The following is a 20,538-nucleotide window of genomic DNA, read 5'->3' on the forward strand; positions in this document are numbered from 1 at the left end:
CCTTGATCGGGGCATTGCCCCCAGTTTGGGTGCTTAGGTCAGATTTAAGGCTTTTTGTAACACTTCCTTCTCACTCCCGTGGGACCAGGTAGGAGATGCCACATTATTGTGCCAGAGACACAACCATACTTACTATATTATAATCTGCCCAGTTATTTAGTCATAACTATGAAACTGTTTGGTTTAAAAGTCATTTAAAAAGTGGAAGACCCATTAACAAACTTATAAAACAAATTAGGAAAAATCTACAACAAAACTGTAAAAGTTTTCCCCGAATAATAGGTTTATCAAAACTGTTGAAACATAATCATATTCTAGAACATTATATACACAAAATAACATCACCTCTATGTGAAGTCTTATATCCATTAATATTAAAAGAAAATCAAGATGCGTTCATAGTTTAAGTTTCTCAATGAAACCTCAAACAATTTACCAAAACACCAAATAATGAAACTTATTAAGACATTTAAGCCAAAATCAAAAAAAAATTTTGAACTAGCCATTTACATATCTTAAAAGTAAAATCTAAAACTCTCTCAATAATTCAGAAAGACTATTACATGTCATGATCGAGATAGACTCACCCTTAAGTCTATGGAACTGAAGATCATCCTCCTCTGATACTAGAACTTGGAATCAATCAACAACTTCAGGTCTTCAAACCTATGCAAAATAAAAATCTTCGCGCTGATTATAAAACTTAGTGGCACGTAACATATAGATATAATCACAAATACAAATCATATATGGTTCTATTAAATTCTTATCCAACCAGATTATTTAAGGTTCAGGGCACACCATTATCATAATCATAGATTCACAAGTCTCAATCTATGTAACAGACATATCCAATAAGTATCATAACAATAGATATCATTATAGTTCATATTATCTAAGTTCCTTACTCAACATATTTACTATCATAAAATCATGAGAAAATCATATTTCATTAAGTTCATATCAATCCTAAATATAATAGAATACTGACAATTCAGGTAGTCAAAGATCATATTTTCTTAAACATACCACCTTAGTAAGTTATCAGTGCAAATACCATAACAACATAAATACAGAACAGATTCCATAGTAGAATGAATTGAAGACATATTCTATATCAGAATGAATCCATAATATTTATCATATCATGATATTAACAGTCTCATTGCAGTATCAGAATGTCATCAAAACACATATAGTTTTTACAAAATATATTCATAACATACACTATAATTGTATAACACCAATTACATTACTTTAATTCTTTTATTTATGGGCTTTATTAGTAACTCAAAAGAAACAGAAGTAGAATAGGTATCAGAATTCAGAATCAGACAACAGAACAGATTAGGCAAAAGCCTACAGAACGGTGGCAAAAGCCTATAAAACGGTGGAGCGCGTCTGCATCCTGAGTGGAACACTCTGTGTCCAACATATGATCATAGCTCAAATCCAGTAATCAGTAGCATGCTTAGTATATCAATATCAACATATCCACATTCATACAACTATTCAACCAAGTACGTAATAAGGGCCTAGATGCTTAGTTATATGTTATACTCATATCACAATTCAATTACATATATGATCTCACAGGTTCAAAATATACCATTATAGGTATTCTTAGACGTACCTGATTGTGTCTTCAACCTAATTATACACAAAGGAACTCATTGGTCCCCATGTGTCTCAATACTCATAGCATATTCACCATATTAGCATTTCATATTCATAGTATCAAGAAATTATTTATTTATCATTATTCAATCATATAAGGAACAAGTACATAATCAATTCCCATACTTGCCTCATTTCGGCTCTATATTAGTCATGGTTCAACTCTTTAACACATAAGGTACGGAGAACTATTCTCATAAAAAGCATTATATCAAACAACTTAATCACTCCCAACCATTGACTAACAAGTATGATTAAGCATCAAATCAACTTCCACATTTAAGCAACTTAAGCTGATTCAGCGAATTCTAGATAAGTAGGCTAGAAACATCCAATTCTCAAACAAATCAAGTACTAGCATTATAGCATACTCAATTTTACATTTAGACATTCGATTGATACAATTTGATAAGTTTATCAATTCCAAATCCAAAACCCTAATAGACTTTTAACACTTGATCAATCACATATGTAGTTAATTAAACTTTATAACTAGGTGTTACATGTATTATTATCAACTTAAATGACCTAAGTGCCTTTTTGACTTATGTATAGGTTAAGCCTATATGTGTAATTAAGCTATGTCAATTCCAATCAAGCATTAGGCTTACCATTATTCAATTTAAACATCATTTAAGCATAATGATCCTTCAATTATTTATTTATGTCCAATTAGTCAGACCAAACTCCTTACTTTACATTCATTGCTTAGGTAAGAAAGCCCAAAGTCATGAGAAGTAATACAGTCAAGAGTGGTGAAGGTAGAAGAGAAGGCCCGCACTACAAAAAAATAAGCAAATTACGACCAACAGAAATCGGTCACAATTTTGCGACTGATTTGCTACCTATTTACAAACAGTCGCAAATTATAGCGCTAAAAATTTCCGCAAGTTTGTATTTCAGTTTGCGACCGATATACGATGGATTTGCGACCGATCTACGAGTACGCTTTTTTCCATCGCAAAATTGCGTGCTTCAAAATGAGGAATAAAATCTGCAACCTATTTGCGACTGATTTGCGATCGATTATTTGCGATCGAAGAATATGGTCGCAAATCGGTCGCAATTTTATTGCGAAGTAAAACGACGTCGCAGAGTTAAAAATTGCGACTGATTTTAATGAAATTTGCGGCCGCAGGGCTTTAAACGCCAGACGCCCTCCTTCTTCTTTTTTCTTCTTTCTTCTCCTTCTCCTCTCCTCTCCTCCGTTCGCAGCGCCGCTCCAGCCCCTCCTTACGCTGCCACCTCCGCTCCATTGCAGGTCCGGCCACTCCTCAACGCCGTTCGCGGTATTTGGACATTAGTTGAGGTAAGTTTTGCGATTTATTTTTTTTCGAATTTTTATTTTTATTTTTTTGCGTTTGCGATTTTGGTATATTTGATAGGGTTATTTGAAATTAGGTGCATTCTATATTTTATTATTATTATTATTATTATTATTATTATTATTATTGTTATTGTTACTGTTATTATTATTATTATTATTATTATTATTATTATTATTATTATTATTATTATTATTATTGTTATTAAAATTGTTACTGTTATTATTATTATTATTATTATTATTATTATTATTATTATTATTATTATTATTATTATTATTATTATTATTATTATTAATATCATTATTGTTACTATATTTAGTACATATGCATTGATTCTAGTTTACCCTTTTCTTTTCTAATGAATTGAAAAATAATAAAATAAATTAAATATGTTTTTGATTAAGTATGCACGTGACTAATAAATAAAATAAGTTTACAGTTGTAAAGTTTATTTCTATATCAATTTTAATAAGTTAACATGCGAATAATTAGAAAATATTTCACAAATTTTATGCAAAGATGCAAGCATTCGGTTAATTCAGTTTAAACCAAACTAAATTAGTTAGTTTTACTAACCTCGACTCAGTCTATTCTTATATTTCATTTCTTTTGTGCAGTAATTAATGTGATTTTTTGAGCAACACTTGTTTATAATTAATAATTTAAATGAAAATTTTAATACACTCTTATTTATTTGAGAAATTGTATATAACTTTTTTAAATTTGTATTTAAAAAGAAGTTATTTTAATGCATTAAGTAAATTATAAGTGAAGATTATAAATTTAAATTATTTAATACCCAAGTGCCTTATAAGATTGACCATTTATCAAGATTAAGAATTGTATTAAATTCATAAATTAAAGTGATAATAAAAGCCCACAAGGGAATTAAAAAAATAAATTCCAAATGGCTGTGATTGTAAAGAGTAGGTGTGAGAATGTTAGATGTGCTTAGTGCTTTACCATTTTTAGGTACAAATAAAAAAGAAAATGAAAAAGTGATGTGCTTCATAAATGGGCTAGAGTGAAATAGAACATTGTTTGAAAACACAGTTACAGATATCTATCAGAAGGGGAAAAAAGCAAAAAACCCAATAGTACATTTTTCTTTTGACGTATCATGTATAGATGCTTAAAGGACGTTGGAATATATTTTGTACTAACATTCTATGTTAGTGTTTTTTTTTTTTTTTTTTTTTTTGATTATGAGGAATGGAGGGGATATTTGAAAAAAATTTAATAATTAGGAAGCAAGTTTCATGTCATGTTAAGTGCAAAACAAATTAGTTAGTTTTTTAATAGTGTTAAGTATTAAAAATGATAGTTAATTTTTAATAGTTAATTATAAAAAAATTAAAAGAGTAATGATAGTTAATTTATTTAGTTTAAATCATTAATTTTAAACCTAATTTAAATTATTTTGTCAATTTAAAATATCATTACATTTTAAGTATGTCATAAGTAAAAAATTAAAAAAAACATTACGAGTAGAATAACGAGTACAAATATGTATAACACATATTAAAAAAAAAAAAAACTAGTCCATTTTGTTATTATTCTTAAATATTAAGCAAACAAAAAACTAGTAAAAATATGTATTTTTTTTATATTATTGTCGTTATTATTCTTAAATATGTTTTTTTTTTTTTTAATGAATGATGCGCTTGGATTGGAGGCCTAGTAGTGGCCATTTTGCCTTTGGAGAATGTTGGTAAGACATAGAAGTGTTTATTGAAGTGTCTTTGTATTTGAGATTTGATTGTATTGTGCCGAAATGCTGCCGGATTTTTTTCCAAAAAATTCAATATGTGGAATAGTGCACTTACCTTTATTATAGTAGGTTTATATATATATATATAACCTTTGTATTGAATAAATGAACTTAGTGAGTTTACATTTATATATAGTTACCCTTATTATAAAAATAACCTAAGTAAGTTAGAAGTGTAAATTGAACATTACATTGTGGCATGTTTTAAGAATGGTTTAGACTAATGCAATTACATATAATTTACCCTTTATAAACACAGTGTTAATTAGGTAAAAAAAGTTCAAACTAATCGAGATTGGATGTACTGGAGGTTCGAAGTCAATGGGATATTAAGACAAGAGTTCTTGCAAGGATTGGAGGCGTTTATACAGTTTGCAGTTGGTAATCCCAGTTGTATGAATGGTAATAAGTTGAGGTGTCCATGTAATCACAAGAAGTGTCGAAATAGAGCCTTCTTAGACATCGATACAGTCAAACTTCATTTATGCAAAAATGGGTTCGTGGAAAATTATTACGAATGGATACATCATGGTGAACCTCGAGTTTCCAATGGGTTAGACCACTATATTCCGGTAAGTTTAGAAGGTTAGCCTTATCAATTTTGATATGATAATCAATGCAATGATATAGTAATCGATGCGAGTAGAGTAGAATGTCATTGGGATAATATGGAGGAATCACCAAACGTAGTAGCACAACAATTGTTTGACATGCTAAGTGCAGCTAACAGTGAACTGTGGCCTGGATACAAGAATCATTCAGTTCTATCTGTTGTGGCACGATTACTAAACATGAAAGCGGAGCACTATTTTTCAGAAAGGTGTTATGATGATTTTGTTCAGTTAGCAAAGGAAATGTTGTCTAAAGGCCATTCAAAGGTTGATATTTTTTATCAGACAAAAAAATTAGTTTGGGGATTGGGATTACCCGTTGAAAAGATTGATTGTTGTCGTAATAATTGTATGATATACTGGGGCGTTGACTCGGAATTCAGAGACTACAAGTTTTGTAATCTTCCAAGATATCAACAGTGGGGTCAGGGGACTAGTAGAGTACAAAGAGAGAAGGCTTTCAAGAAGATGTATTATCTCCCTCTTATTCCTCTCCTTCAAAGGTTATATGCATCTAAGGCGACAGCTGAACACATGACATGGCATGCTTTGCATGAATATGAGGATGGTATAATGACTCATCCGTCAGACTCTGAAGCATGGAAACATGTTGATAACATTCATCCTGTGTTTGCTGCTGATATGAGAAACTTGAGATTGGGGCTTTGTACTGATGGGTTTCAGCCGTTTGGCCAATCAGGACAACAATATTCATTATGGCCTGTCATTGTCACACCATATAATCTACCATCGTCAATGTGTATGAAAGATGAATATATGTTTTTGTGTGTTATTGTTCCTGGTCTTACTAATCCGAAACACAAAATTGATGTGTTTCTGTAGCCTTTGATTGCTGAACTTAATTATTTATGGGAATATGGGGTTGAAACATTCGATATTTTGACCAATCAAAATTTCATAATGCGAGCTATTTTGCTTTGGACCATTTGTGATTTTCCAGCATTTGGAATGTTATATGGGTGGAGTACGGCAGGCAAATTGGCTTGTCCTCATTGCATGGAAAACACTAATGCATTTACACTAAAAAATGGAGGTAAACAATGTTGGTTTGATTGTCATCACAAATTCTTACCGAAATCTCACCCTTGGAGGAGAAATCGACAATGCTTTAAAAAGAACACGACTATTGTTGAACCCCCTCCACCTGTGAAGTCTGGACCTGAAATATTACAAGAAATTGAAGATCTGGGGCTTATGAAAGTTACAGAGTTAGGTGCAGATGAGGCAAATGCAAGAATTGGCAGGAATAGCGGGTGGAAAAAGTGAAGCGTCTTCTGGGATTTGCCATACTGGAGTTCACTTCTTATCCGTCATAACTTTGATGTGATGCACATAGAAAAAAAATGTGTTTGAAAATCTGTTCAACACTGTCATGAACATTAAAGGGAAAACCAAGGATAATGCAAAAGCGAGAGCAGACATGAAGGAAATTTATCGTCAACTAGAACTCGAGCAATCTGTACTTACTGGGAAGTTTCCAAAGGCATGTTATTGTTTAGATAAACCCCAAAGGCAATTATTGTACGAATGGGTACGATCATTAAGGTTTCCTTATGGATACTGTTCAAATATGGGTAGATGTGTGGACATGAGGAAGTACAGATTGTTTGTCATGACAAGCCATGACTGTCATGTTTTCATGCAAAGATTAATCCTTGTGGCATTCCGAGAATTATTACCAGGAAAAATTTGGGAAGCAATGACAGAATTGAGTCTCTTTTTCAAGGAATTGACGATGACTATTATCCGATGCGATGATATGAACCAATTAGCATGAGAAATCCCAGTAGTGATATGCAAATTGGAGTGAATTTTTCCACCCGGCTTCTTTGATTCTATGGAACATCTGCCGGTTCACTTGCCCTATGAATGTCGTGTAGCAGGATCTGTATAATATCGATGGATGTATCCATTTGAGAGGTGAATCACTAACATCCCATTCTAATCATTACATCATTTATTTGAACTCATACTTACATATTGGCATTGTACAATGGCAGACACCTGCAGAAAATTAAAAAGAATGTGCGCAATAAGGCAAAGGTCGAGGGTTCAATTTGTAATGCATATTTGGTGGAAGAAGCTTCCACCTTCTGTTCACACTACTTTGAACAACATGTTTTCACCAAGCATCGAAGAGTGCAACTTAACGATGACGGAGGAGATCAAATAGAATCTGAGTTTGAAGGAAATCTAACAATTTTCACCTATCCTGGGCGTACGATTGGTAAATCAAAATAAAGACAATTGACTGATGTAGAGATACGAGCGGCTCAAACCTATATTTTGCTGAATTGTGAAGAGATTACACCATTTGTACAGTAAGTATAAATATTGTAAACTGTCTAAACCCGGTGTGGGGCGTAGTTAAATCATACTTATGATAATTTGGTTCGTTCATAAACAGGAAATATATCAATCTTTTGCGGCTTCAAAATCCTAATTTGACTGATACTACAGTTGATGCAAAACTGGACTTCGAATGTGCAGAATAGTTCAAATATTATGTAGGTTACTTTCAATGTGCACAACATGGAATGTACATTTATTAAATTCACTCGTGTCATTACTATTTCCCATAGGCTCGAAGCTCGGGAATCAATATTGGTAATAGATTCATTATGGATCTAGCAAAGGGACCTCTACCGATTGCTAATGCCTACTCTGGCTACTTTGTAAATGGTTACAAGTTTCACACTGAGGGTTATGGAAGAAGTAGAAAGACAATGAACAACGGTGTTTGCATAAAGGGATCAAACTATAGTGATGTGTCAAACGATTTTTATGGGAAATTGGTTGAGGTTTTAGAGTTAGAATATCAAGGTCTACCAATGAAGTGCACAATCTTATTCAAATGTGAATGGTTTGATCCTACGCCAAACGTTGGCACAAAGGTTCATCCTAAGTATAATCTGGTAGATATTAATCAAAGAAGAAGATATACAAAGTATAAACCTTTTGTGTTGGCAATGCAAGCTGCACAGGTGTACTATGTCCCATATCCATCGTTTAAACGAGATCGTTGCGATTGGATGGCAGTGTGTAAAATCAAGGCTAGATTAGTTGTTCATGCACTTGACACCAAACAATCTGCTTCACTCGCAGTATCGGAGCCATTTCAAGAAGTTAGGGTTGATACGCAACCGATGCAAGTTGTTGAAGATTTAACGGATAGATTGGATGATGAAAGCCGATCTTATGTTGAAATAAGAGCATCGGATGATGAAGAGGAAGAAGATCAAATCATCATGGGTACCTCAGAAGATGAATATGAAGAAGAGGAAGAAGATGAAGAAGAGGAGGAAGTAGATGATATTAAAGATACTTAATACTTAGAGCAGTTTTACTATTACAAATTGATAAATATATATCTAATTAATATTATTAATAAAGAATTTCAATGTTATTAACTTTCTTTACTCATATTTACCACATGTTCTACAATTCATATAATTGTATAAATTCATTTTATCTAGGTTCTGATATCTGCAGTATAGATGGCTCGAGGCAGAGCATTTGATTCAGACGCGTCCGGCAGTGGTTCGCGTGGAGGTCGTGGCCCAGGACGCAGTGCCCGTGGATGAGGAGGGTCTATCCCTCCTTCTTCTTCAGGTACGTCTGGGGCTTCATCCTCTGCTCAGCGACCAGTACTGCCGCCATCACTTCCTTCTGCTCCTTCCTCTTCTACGCCCATTTCTGGACCAGTACAGTCTCCACCAGCTGCACAATCACCTACTGTGCAAGGTAATCATCAATGTCATTACTGTCATTTCAATTATATATTAATTATTTATCTGCATTTATAGCATTTGTCACTTTTTTTGCAGCTTCATCAGATCCACGTATCAGCCTCAGTTTGGTAGCGGGACAGTAAGTACTTATTCACTTTTTCCAAAGGCATGTTTTGTTCAGATTGTGATGCTTTCATCCAATTATATTTCACTTGTGTTTTTTTTTCTCAGCATATATCCATCTTTTCGAGCATCGAGGCAAATTATGAGGATAATCAAGCTACAACTACATAAAGAATGATACACATGGGATGCCGTACCAAAAGAGGCGAGAGACTTTTATTGGGAGGAGTTTCAGGTACGCTTTGGTTTAAGTTATATCATCATTCAATGTTTACAATTCATCAAGATACCTCTTTAGTATTGAAACGCTATTTTTCATTTTTTTGCAGAAGCATTTCATATGGGACGAGGCAATTATGGCTATGCTGAAAGTGGCCTGGGAGAAGTTATGCGCTGATCGATGTGCTGACTTCACCTATAGGATGAGAAGAAGTGGTAAGAAGCAGCAGTGCGTGTCTCAGGAGATATGGGAGAGCTGGCAAAAGGCTTGGGAGGATCCTGCATTCAAGAGAAAGCGGGAGATATTTGCACAAAACAGGCACAATGAGACTGGTGGTGATGGAGCAGGACCTTCTCGACACACAGGCGGATCAATATCTGCTATAGAGACAGCTCGATTATTAGTAAGTCAACTAGTCACAGTATATGAAACTGATGTTTAATGAAAGGACACTATATATATTAATATATCATGCATAAAAATTAATTACAGGCTAAAGAATTAGGTCCTGAGCCAACACCGATTGAGGTGTTTACTTACACTCACACGAAGGACTACGATCTTAATATGTTTATCGACAGACGTGCGGTAAGCGTCAATGTAAGTAACAATGAATAATATTTACATTTACCCTCTACTCGTTGCGAAGATGTATAAAGTTCAATATAATCAAGCTTGCAATTGCATTGATAAATTAATTTTTTGTTTTCAGGAGAACTATACTACAGCTTGGGAGCGTCTTGTTTCTTTTCAGACTGATGAATCTGAAGCTGAGTCAAGAATTGACGAGGTAGCACTTTATCTCGAGGCTGTAGGGGGCGAGAAGAAGAGGAAGGTATACGGCATCGGGTCTCAGGCATCACAGTTTTACTGCGGCTCAACAGCTCACGCTTCTACAGCCAGCTCAGGACCACAACCCGAGCGTAGTGCCGAGGAGTTTACTGAATTATGGGCTCGTGTTGATGATCAGCAGAGACAGGTTGCAGAACTTAGAGAGCATGTCATGCGGTTGTTCGGTCAGCCCGGTGCTGGTACTTCTTCCTCTGATCCTGCGCCTACTACAGATCGAAATGTTTCGACGTCTCAGCAGCAGCCACTACCGTCTCCTGATCCCGATGCTGCAGACGATACCTTGGTCACCCCTCCCGGCACTACAGCACATCCAGCAGGTACTCCTCCCGGCGATTCCACATTGGATCGTGCAGATGAGCAACCTCGTAGATTTGATTTTGGACCTTTTTAGTTTTCCAATTGTTTTTTGACATTTTGTTCAGTACAATAACAATTACATTTTTATATTGTTTTTGAGTTGCGTTTGTGATATATATATATATATATATGCCAGTTTTCACAGGTGCAATTTAAAATTATGGTTTTATAATAATTTTTATTTTTTTTATTTTTTTTTAATTTTGCGACCGATTTGCGACTAAAAATAAAAACTTTAAATTTACTATTTGCGACCGAATTTCATAATTGCGACAGACTTATTCTGCGACCAATTTGCGACAGTGTTTCCAATGGCAAACACGACCAAATTTTGCAACCGATTTTTTTAATTTTGCGACCAACTAATCGGTCGTCAATTTGCGACCGATGAAAAAATCGGTCGCAAAATTTTTTGCGACAAGCATTGTTGCGACCGATTTCTTACGTTTTGCGACCGATTGGTCGGTCGCAAAATACTGTTTTTTTTTTGTAGTGCCTGTGGAAGCAAGCAAAGAAGGAAGATCGGATAAAGCAACTGCAAAAGAAAAAGGAAAGGAAATCCTATTCACCAGTCTATGGTTCAATCAAAACCAATAACGAAATGGGTTACAAGCCAAGGTCTGATAAGAGCTCTACAAATCAAACCTTTCATATTTCCAATTAAGCTAATTAATAAAAACATTATCATAAATGTATCTATTAACATTAATTGGACTATGGTGAACAACAACATAAATTGTTTGACCCACAATTAAAGTTTACATACACGTATATCATTCTTCCAATTAAACTTACTAATCATTTAGTTAATCATTTAATTATACAATCATACATCCATTTCCTTAATTCAAGCACCAAATATACTAATTATACATCCAATGACTTAATTAGGTGTAATTAGGCAACACGCATAGTGATATGTCAAACAATGTAGCATTTCTTATCACTTAAAATCATGTATTGACTCATAAATGTTTCACTTCACCGATCAAAACTATTCACACCTTTATTCTTGCATAAATCCTATGCATGCTCATTCTAGTTCATGCTTTCATAAAGTTTCATTCATCGATGTGCAACTAACAACCTTACACATGATATTGTCATTCAATACGCGTATATTTAATTAGGCATCATAAAATAATACCTTAGCTCATAACATGTGAAAGATCAAATAGATATCTTAGCATCGGCTTGGCCTATCATATCAAGTAGATTAGCTAAGTTCGTTCTATCATGTAGTCATGCAATGCATGTCATTTGACCTTAATAGAACATTAAAACAATCAATTTCATCAACCCTAACCAATTTCATAATCCAAACTTACATTTAATTTCATAATCCAATGCTAAACCCTAGTTTACTCAATTGCCACATCCAAACTTACGTTTAACCATTAGGTCATATTATCAAGTTAAATGAAGTGATACTTCCTAATTAAAATCAATTAAACAAGACTCATATCTTATTTATTTCCTTTTTGGTTTTCATGTGAGATTTTAGTCTTAATTAGAGAAGATTCTAAAAAAAACCACATCAAAGATACATTAGGTATGCTTTTGGAGTGTTTATGCATCATTAGTAGGTCAAAAATACATAGTTGCATTGTGAGAGTCAGGGAAGTCCACAATCAGGCCGTGTACTCTGACATGTCCATGTCAGCAGGCCACATCTCACCAATTAGGAGACTACACAGCTTGGGCATGTTAAGCAACACGACAGTGTAATCTGGGTTTTCCAGTTACTTAGATTTCACTCTCTTAAAGCCTTTAAACATGCCAAATCAATTCTTCCTCTCAAGAATCAAACATTAACATTTTAAAAACACTTTCAAACATGCTAAATAAGAGTAGAACACTCAAGGAACATTACATATTTCATTCATAACATGAAATTCAATTAAAAAAATCAAATTCACTAAAAACCCCCAAATCAATTACATAAACCCTTGTTTGCAAATTGTGTAAAACCAAATAAAACATTCACATATATGTTAAGCACTAACCTTTGGTTGCACGATTCAAAGCTTAATTACATCCAGTTAAGCCTTTTTCTTGCCTTCCACACTCTTTGAAGGTTCACCCTTCTCTAAATCAATTAATAAAAAGCACAATCAAATAATGCAACTAATGACGATTCTTAGTCTACCTGATCAGTAAACATGAATGCAACTGTTAAAATCTCCTTTAATAGAAACCACACTCAATAATTTCACTCTTTTTTTTTTTTTTTTTTTTTTTGTAGTCTTTTGTTAGAATTAAAGAAAATCAACAGAGAGAATTGGAAGAGAGGTTTCGGTCACTTTAAGAAAAAAGAGGAGGAGGCGCAATCAATATGAAAGAGAGGCTACGACATTGTTATATATATATATATATATTAGTTAATTACAAAGTAGGCCTATGGCCCATGTGTAGACGCTCAATTTTTGCCCCAAAAGGACTCAGTGATGACAACCTTTTTTGTGATAAAGTGAGTTGGAGATATCCGATGAATTTGATTCTCAGACCGCTGATCGGAGTTTAAGAAATGCAACCCAACCGGCCAATTTCACGTTTTCAGGTTCGAATTGAAACAGGACCGAAAAATGTGTCTCGGGTACACTCGTGACGTGTCCCGGTGCCTCATTTTGCATGCCACCTAGGCTGATTTCGTACAAACCAGACTCGGCCCATTTTTGGGGCCCACAAATGGCACTTGCCACCTAAGCCCTAAAAGTGGGCAACACCTCCCCCCATTTGCCTGTAAATAGAGGTATGGGGAATGGGTTAAGAGGAATTTTTGGTTCCCTAGCCAAACTCCCGTGATTTTGATTCTCAAAAACCCCTTAATCTAAATCCTTAGCAAGTGTTATTGATTTGGCATTAAGGGATAACATTTCTATACACAAAACTCTAGTGGGTTTGGTAATCAATCTTTCCCAAAACATAAATCAATCAAACAAACTCGGACCATTGATCAAAGAACCAAAGTTCTTGGGTGTTTCTACCATTTGAGATCCAAATCTCAAGTTTTTCCTCAAAGCAAGGTAAACTGAGAGTATAAACCCTTTCTCTTCCTCTTTTTCTTTTTATTTTGCTGTTAAATCACCACTCTTAAGTCTGGTTGTGAGGAAAACCAGTTATCAACCAAAAGGAGGCATTTTGGGTGTTAGTGGCACAAGCCACAGTGTAGTGGCGCACGCCACAAGCATGGGCCCTGTGCCACTTCTTCCCAGAAGGCTCTAGAATGCTCATTTGTGGGTATTCTGATCTGGGTAAGATTGCGCGCCACTATGTTTGGCGTGCGCCACTGGACCTTCATTTTGAAAGCCAAACAACATGAAATCAATAACTAGGCATTGGTTCCGTGATTCAAGAGAGTTATGCCTTATGCATTCTTGCTTAAAATGCATTCTAAACTCACTTTGATTTGGATGAGCAAATAAAGAAGGGAAATGAGTAGTGATGGTTGTAGTTGTTCATCATTCATGATGAACAAAAAATTCTTGAACTCAAATCTCATTCTAAATTAAATAACAACGATTTATTATTCTGTCATTTACTTTCCAGTTCTTTCAATTCTAGTACTTTAAATTTCAGTTCTTTAATTATTATGCACTTTACTTTAATGATGTTTAGTTTATGTAAATCTAACCCCTTTAACTTTAGTATTAGAACATCCTAACATTATCGTTCATTATTTTGTCATTATTGAATGAATGTATGTTATTCTTTATATTTGGATCATTGTTTTATTCATTATGTTAAGCTCAATGTAAAGGGTCCATAAGGATTCCTATTAAAGCTTGTTTGTAATAGATAGATTGGGTATTTGGAAATTTGGAGGGTTTGAGGGTAGATTGTAATAGCTAGGGTGGTTTGTCATTTGTTTCTCCTCCCTCCCCTTCTCTGGATGGTTTATTTCATGTTGTGTGGATGAGATTGAATGTGTGTTTGACATGTTTTTTAAAAATGCATAAAAGGTTTTACACCTCAATTTTTTAGTTAATTGCACTATTAAATTATTGAGAATAATGGACAAATAGGAGGCTAGCTTAATACCTTCCCATTTCATACCTAACTCCCGGACTCTATCTCTTGTTTAAAATCGGATTATTCGATTCCAAAGAATCGATTAATTTGAGAATTTTCCCTAATAAGGGTGGCGACTCCAAAATAAAACTATTACCAAAGTAAGAGAACCTTTTTCGAGGATTAAACGGGTTTACTAAAAAGAAAGTCGTTTTATTAAATAGAATAAATCAAGCTCATTCGATACGATTCTTTCCAATATTTTGGGAAAAATCCGACGTCCTCACCATGGTAAATGGGCTTTATAAAAAATTACTTTGTCACAATTAAAATAAGTTAAAATCAATTTAAATAGGTTAAAACCATTTAATTGAAAGCTTTCAGTCAAAATCAATTAAAACCAATAGTTTTTCCCTAATTTCAAAACATAATTCAAATCAATCTAAAATTAACAATTGAAATCATAATTTTGCAATTCAAATATCCACTTAATGGAAACCCTACATGCAATGCATGATTCACACATCAAAACACAATCAACTAAAAAATCACCCTTCAAGATTTAAAATAGTTCCAAAACTCCAATCTGGTACTAATTATGAATCTATCAAGCTGTCACTCATAACTCTAGAAATCAGGGTGTTACACTTGTTGATGGTTCAGGTCAGTGTTTAAGGATTGGATCGGGGCTTTGCCTCCCAATTTAGGTGCTTAGGTTTAGTTTAAGGCTTTGTGGTAGCTCATGTCAATTTTGAGACTTTGGGTATTTGGAAGGCAATGCTCAAATTAGTACTTGAGGCCTTGATTAGGATATTGCCCTAGTTTGGGTGCTTAGGTTTGGTTTAAGGCTTCTTGATGGCTTAGGTTAGTGTCTGAGACTTGGATCAAGGCTTTCGCCCCCAGTTTAGGTGCTTAGGTCGGGTTTAAGACCTTTTAATAGCTTAGGTTAGGGTTTGAGGCTTGAAAAATTAGAAAGCAATGTTTAGATCAGTACTTGAGGATTAGATAAGGCCATTGCCCCCAGTTTAGGTGCTTAGGTTGAGTTTAAGGCTTGAGTAGGGATTTGTGTTTAGGTTTGACCACTGGTTGGTGTTTAGGTTTGACCGTTGGTTTGGTGTTTAGGTTTTACCACTAAATGGTGTTTAGGGATTAGCCATTAGGTTGGTTTTGGGTTCGACCATGGATTGGTGTTTAGGCTTGACCATGGGTATAGTGCTTGGGGATTTCTATGTCCATGACATGTAATTCTTGAATGTATGAATGTTGTGCCAAAAATGGTTTCATGATTTTTAGTGCATATAATCCTAGGGATCGGTCTAAGGTCGTTACAAAAGATTAGCTTAAGGGTCCCATCCACTAGAGTTGCAATATACTTCGTCATTTGACCATGTTGTATCAAATGGAACGATTGGTATGCCAAACCCTTTACCCTACTGAAAGGATCAGAGGTATGCAGGATTGAGTGAGCAGCTTTCTCAACCTAAGGCAACTCTAAGGAAGATTGCCCTTAGGTTGTAATAGTAACACAGTTTGCTTAATTTCTAATAATGGGAAAGGATCCTAAATGATGCATCTGAATGTATGCAAAAAGTGATTACTTGCTTAATCCCGAACCGGAGATTCGAAGCCTACTCTATAGTCCTCTTATTACATTTTTTAGTTTTGACAAAATGTTAAAGTCCCAGCATAGCCGCCAACTGTGAGCCCCCTTCCAAGTGCCATAGGAAAGATCAAAAGGACGGAGTCGATCCAGACGGGCTCACTGGTCGGTTTGTCATGGAAAGTAGTAGAAACTCCTACGATTCCTTTTTATTGGATTATGGCTCGGTTTAGCACTTATGTGTGTTGGAGCGCTACTTGACAAAATATTAGGTGGTGGACGGACTGGGCTTTAATTGATGAAGTTCAAGTTTAGTGATTATACCCTAAGTCAAGTCAAGATCAGGTGGTCAATTTGTGCGAGCGTGCGGCTTCGGAGTTCCACGATTTGCCTTCTCGATCAAGGAGATCGATTCTTGCTCCAAAATAGTGCTCAGGATGGGCACGAGGGCTTGATTAAGTCCTTAATTAATAATAATTATAACTTTGAACTAAGGAAGTCCAAAGTGATTGAACGTCGAAAGGACCGACGTTTGAGACCCAAGTTAGCTTTTTTAATCAATTAAGGAAAACGAGTAAAAATCAAAATTTATGGCCTTAGAATCATATTTGAGGGGGAGAGAGAGTTATTAATGCTTGAGAAACATTCAATCAAGCAACAAGAGGTACCAAATAGGGGGGAGGAGGCTGAATTTATAGGGTTGAGGAGTGTCTGGCCGGTACCAGCCTGCCTTTGTCGATACCAGACACCTGAGCTTCGGTACTAGTGCTACCTCCCTTGGTAGCCATGGCCGGTACTGCCCAGGGGTGGCTGATAGCACCACCTGCATGGTCGATACTAGTAGGGTTGATTTACACCATTGCCCTTTTAGTTCCTATTCAGGCTTTTGGCTTCTAGAGGTCCGTTTAAGGCCCAAACAACATCCAATCGAGATGATTCTTGCACCATTTGAACGTAATAAAATTTCCTAAAGCTTGTTGCTGAAATCATGCCAACACATATACTATAAATGCTTATTCATGTTTTCTATTCAAATGATTATATGATTATGAGCTTGATTATGAAACCTTGATTTGAATGTATGTTGCCATCGCAATATTTGGAATTTATGTGATTTATGAGCATCATTGAGTTTTATACTCAGCGCATCAATTATCACACGAAGGTTGTAGATCGAAGGTTCTATTAGTATACCAAAATCAGCATTAGAGCGTAAGGATCTCTTTTTGGTAGTCTTTAGATTATGTCTTATAATTATTCAAATTTATGGCATGTATAAGTTAAGATTATTGAAATATTTTAGAGACTTATTTATGAGAATTTATATTAAAAGCATGTATCTGGTTTATATATTATTAAGTTGTAGGAATGGATTTTAAGTTATGTATGCATGAATGATTATGGAATTATATCTATGACTATGAGTGATTTATGGGAATGATGATCTTAATGATGAATAAAGGATTATGCACGTTTTGTAGTTGAGATTGAGATTGAGATTGAGATTGAGTTTGATTATATTGGAGTTTGTTAAATGATTGAGACTTTGAATTAGAAGTGTTTTCTATTTACAGGTTTTTAGATAAGTCCAGTTTTTACAGGAAATTCTTGCAGTTTGTCTATAGGATTTTCCAAAATATTTTCTAAGTTAAAATTTAAGGACTTATTAGACTTGTTAATACATAATCACTCTTAATTCATATATTAATTTTTAAGATTAATTTGTGAGCTAGGCTGGTCAATGTAGCATCCTCCGCCTAATCCTCCAATACTAGGCAGCGAGTGTTACATTTAATCTTTAATTAAGGTTCCAATTATGATATTAGTACTTATATTGCCCAAATATTACATGGCCTCAATATAGGTGATAATTAATTACTTAATTAGGTCCTTAGTCATCCTTAATTAGTCCATAGTTCATCAAATTTGTTCCTAACTCTTCCAAGCTCAGAAAAATGTTGCCAAATCCTTAGAAAATGTCTCAAAATAATCCATATGATTTAAAAAACATCCAAACCGATCCATAGGTGATTTAGTTTGCATGATTAAAGCATAAATCACATGTTTAATTGATAAAACACCAAAATAAATATCACCAATATCAATCAGCAAATCATAAATCATCAAAATAAAATTCAATTTACATTTAAATGGCACACATGACTTTGTTTAGCACAAATTGCACATCAAAATCTTCACCAAATTATTCCATAATGAACATACAACATTATTTCAACATATTACTCAAGATTTCAAGTAATTAAAATACACACAAAATTAAAGGGAGATAGCAGCTCCCTTATTAGGACATAGCTTCAAAAAATTCATGGAAATTTCATAAAATCATGTTAAGGTGCAAATCATGGTATATACTTATCAAGCATCAATTTTCATTATTAAAATCATATTTTATATCATCAAAAAGCCAAATCAAGCAAGATTAATACCTAAATATCGGAATGGATTTTATAAATACAAACCTCAAAACATTATGCCTCAACCACCTCCTTTCCCTTATTCTTAGATGTAGAACCTTCTAAGAAAGGAAAAATCTAAAATAAGTGCATAGACTTATGAAATCTAAATGCATGAATAACATAAATAAATGTATGAGAACCTATTTCTAGTCTTAATTTGAAAAATCGCTAAGATTTTAGATGAGAGAGATAGGTTTTAATGAGAGAAAGCTTACCAATGGTGAAAATTAGGGATTTTGATGCAAGATTCATCTACTTAGATTAGGTACTTTAATATTTTTGCTTGAACTTGTTCAAAAATGGTGTCTTTGATGGTGTTGTGAAGAAAAAATGGAGAAAGGGACAGAGCTTGGTTTTGGTGGGTAGGATTTTGATGGAAAAGAAGATGGGTCGTAGCATTTTTGGTTCTTTAGGTTTTAGATGGTTTTCGACACTTTGGTCATTTCTCCAAATGAATGGTAAAGATTAGATCTTAAAATGTCATCTAAAAGCTCATATTGATTCATTAATGGTAATGTGGTAATTTGTCATTGTGTTGAGACAATATTGACTTGGTCAAAAGTCTTATAAATGGAGGCCTAGGATTATTTTAGGTTCCTCTCATCTTAAGGCTAGAAATTGGTGCCATACTTAGTCTAACTACATACTATAAAATCTATATATTTACATGTGTCATTATATACATAATTCTCTACAACTATTTAAATTTATCAAAATAATTTATGACATTATAAATCATCTATATGAGCAAAATTCATATCTTATAAATGGAAGGCTAAGATTATTTTAGGTTCCTCTCATCTTAAGACTAGAAATTGGCTATACACTATAAAATCTATATATTTACACATGTATTCAACAATTAATTCTCTACACCTATTTAAATTTATTAAAATAATTTATGACATCATAAATCATCTATATGAGCATAAATCATATCTTAATAAACTAAATTTCTAAACATGTGAAATTACTAAAAATACCCCTATGATTTATTTATCAATAAAATAATTAAGGGGCAATTTAACAAAGTCATATATAAGGTTTCAATTTTAACAAAATGTTAGAAAAGAATACAACGACCCGAAAAATCATTTTTAAAAGTTTTTCATTTAAAAGTCTAAATATTAATTTTAACCAATCATATTTTAGGATATTATTAGATTTAAAATTTTATAAAGTATGCCTTGTGAAATATTTAAAAAAAAATCTAATAATAAATGCCTTATTTGTTAAAACCAAACTTAAAGAGTTAATTAAACCATTAAAAATCAATTAAAATCAAATAAAATCATGATTTGGACCAAACCAAACCCGATTCGAACCAAATCATTCACAAAAACCTAAACAAAATCATCTAGAAGCCTCTCCCCCTTTAGCGCCGACCTCAGCCCCTCCCCTTTCTTTTTCTTTCGTTTTCCGGTCACCTGAAGCCAGCGTCGGTTTCGCCTCACCGGCCATTGCCTCCCTGCCACATTGCCACCTCACCAAAGCTCCCGACTCTCTTCCTCTTTCTCCTTTCGTTTTTGGCGAATTCAGTAGCCACAGGAGAGCTTCGACTTCGTTCGATTGGGAAATTGCATCTCCTCTGCAACTTTTCGGGGACTCTAATACCCACGATCAGCGACGAAGCTCCAATCTCTCCCTTTCTCGCTCTCTCTCTCTCTCTTCTGTTTTCGGTTGGTGCAACAAAATGAAGTGCTGCGATTGCGATCTGTCATGATTGGGATAGTCGACTCGTCTTTCCTCTTTGCTTTTT

At 34.2% G+C, this 20,538-nt stretch overlaps 1 long non-coding RNA gene across 1 annotated transcript; it reads right to left on the minus strand.

Moving 5' to 3' along the window:
- Positions 1 to 399: 399 nt before the first annotated feature.
- Positions 400 to 19,217, minus strand: LOC119370222 (uncharacterized). The gene is made up of 4 exons (XR_016320216.1): positions 18,995 to 19,217; positions 18,783 to 18,838; positions 12,698 to 12,780; positions 400 to 666 (listed from the first exon to the last, which is right to left on the minus strand). It is a non-coding gene; the product is annotated as an uncharacterized LOC119370222 (long non-coding RNA).
- Positions 19,218 to 20,538: the final 1,321 nt, after the last annotated feature.

This window comes from Jatropha curcas, chromosome 3 (genome assembly GCF_041381405.1).
Source record: "Jatropha curcas cultivar XTBG-Jc1 chromosome 3, XTBG_Jcur_1.0, whole genome shotgun sequence".
NCBI classification, from domain to species: domain Eukaryota; kingdom Viridiplantae; phylum Streptophyta; class Magnoliopsida; order Malpighiales; family Euphorbiaceae; genus Jatropha; species Jatropha curcas.